Source organism: Macadamia integrifolia, chromosome 3 (genome assembly GCF_013358625.1).
Source record: "Macadamia integrifolia cultivar HAES 741 chromosome 3, SCU_Mint_v3, whole genome shotgun sequence".
Lineage (NCBI taxonomy): Eukaryota > Viridiplantae > Streptophyta > Magnoliopsida > Proteales > Proteaceae > Macadamia > Macadamia integrifolia.
The window spans coordinates 24,862,470-24,865,140 of NC_056559.1; positions in this window are offsets into that span (position 1 = coordinate 24,862,470).

A 2,671-nucleotide genomic window follows, 5' to 3' on the forward strand; every position below is an offset into this window, starting at 1 on the left:
AAAAAAAAAACCCAATCCATCCTACCCCTGCCGAAATCATGTTTAAAAAAAGAAAATTCATAGGCTAAATACGTGGTAAAAGGTTGGAAGTTGGTCCAAAAAATTAATATCCATCCGATCCCTACCAATACAGATCCTATTCATATCGATAATGGTTCACACCGTTCACAAGTCTTAAAACCTTGATTGCAATTTCCAAAAAACTGTGTAAGTCACTAGACCCGTCCAAACTCCAAAGATGTTTGATTATTTTGATTCTCGATTTGGTTATGAAAATAAATACTCAAATTGAATTTATTTGGTTCCTTAGCAGGTTAGTTTTGATTTTTGTATTCAATACGTAAATAATAGGGGTAAAAAACCTTTTCTTACTCGCACAAGGAACGCCCAAAGACAAGGCAAGCGAAAAAACGACGCAAACATTTATAGGACAAACAATTGAATAATCAGGTTTATTAGACAATTCTAATATGGCCGATGTATCATTAAAAGGAACTCCCCACTGCAAACCCTCTTCGCCTCCCTCTTGAAATTGTGAACGAACACATGGGTCTTCGCTAAGGGTGTCAATATATAACCGAGACCATTTATCGGAATTAAAACTGACCGATTATAACTAAAAAAAACCGCATCATAGTAAATTGACACGGTTTGGTTTTATAGGCCATAATTCCAGTTTGGTTTTAAAACATGATTTCACATTTAAGGGTGCCAATCGAATCTGTTTCAGTTGGGTTCAGGAGAGTTATGATATGAACCAAAATCGAATCGAGAACTGAGTTGGTTATGAAATTAGATACTCAATCCAAATTAAATCGGTTTCAGTTTCCAATTGACACCCTTAATCATATTTGCACATAAATTAAAAAATAAAAATAAAAAAATCATAGAGGTGGGAATCCGTTGTTTAAAGGGTTAATGGTAGGGGTGTCAACCGGTCAGGCCGGTCCATCATCTGTGATCAAATAAGCTACAAGAATTAGACTTTGAAAGGAAAACAAGACAAGAAGGACTACTGCAATATTTTACACCCCAAAAAGTGTACTCGAAAATGAAAAACAATAGGACTTCTCAAGATTCATTAAAAATAACTGGATTTAAAAGATAAGAAGTTCTTGCTCCTTGACTGCTAGTTTAACAATAGCTCAGAGAAGTAATCTGTCGGTTGAGAGAAGAAAATTAAAAAAATATTAATAACAAATAACTGCAACATAAACTGCAGAATCTGACCTATACAATTGTACAGATTTTACATTTTCTTATATTCCATCCAATTAAAAAATAATAATAATAATAAATAAAAGAGATTTTTATGAGATAGTAACATATAGATAAACAATCAAAGTCTGGCTCGCAATGATGTATAAATTGTTAACCATCAACAATCAACAGAAAATGGGTTCCAAAACCTAGGAATCAAAACTCTATTCTGGATCCAAAACCATCACCTCCATCCACTATTGGTACACTTACCAAGCTTCCCATTAGAAGGCTCTCACAAGCTGAGATTCAACAAAAGAGGGAAAAGAGTTTGTGTTTCAATTGTGAGGAAAAATACCACCTTGGACATAAAATGTAAGAACCAAATGGCCTTGCTACTGTGAGAAGGGAAGGGCAATGAAGCATTACTACCTGCAGATGACATTGAAGAATCTATTGATTGTTATGATTTCAGTGACCCAAATTCTGCCATAACCTTGCATGCTTTAATAGGTCATACTGCATCTAACGCCATGAGATTGCAAGGTATCATTGACAGAAAAATGGAGCAACTACTAATAGATGGGGGAAGTACCAATAATTTGATCCAAGAAAGAGTTGCAAGATTCCTTGGTCTCACTATTACCCCTTCTAGACATTTTAAGGTCCAAGTTGGAAATGGAGAGTATCTCTCTTGGATGTGGATGTGCAACGATGTTACACTATCCTTGCAGCAGCACACCTCTATAGATTTCTTTATCATATCTTTACAAGGAGCTGATCTGATTTTGGGAGTTCAACTAATTACAACAGATTATGCAAAGCTCACTATGGAATTTCAATGACAAGGAAGAAAAGTTCTTTTGGAGGGTATGATTAATTGTCATCCATCGATCCATCTAAGATTCTAATTTCTTGGAATTATACAGTCTTGTCATAATAAGATTCTGGACAGTACAGAGTACAGACTACAGGGTCCCCCAATAATCTTTAATTTGGATTACAATAATTGAAGCCAAATATTGGTAAAGGGAATGATGTGGTGACTGGTCAGAGTATTACATTAAGAACAGATGAGGAAGTTGAAACACTCAGATTTGATGAAACTGCAATGCAATGCACCATCCAAGAACACGATGGATCCAGTAGACATTGATCTGAACTACTCTGTGTCAGCTGCATTTCAAAGTTGTAGATAATATCGAAGTTTAGAAGATCTTAACTTCTGATTTGGAGATTAAATTTCAGCCAGATGAGACTGAAGACTGTGTATCATCCAATGTTAGGTGTCCAGTGGTCCAATCAGGGGATATACACAATAGTTAAACAACATGTTCACATTCCACTTGGATAAGAGTGGCCTGCTCAAAAATGATAGCCTCTCTCTCTCTCTCATGATCGTTGTGGACTCATGGGCACCACTAATATATACAAGGAGAGTGTAAAACGAGCTGAAAAAAGAAAGAGAAGC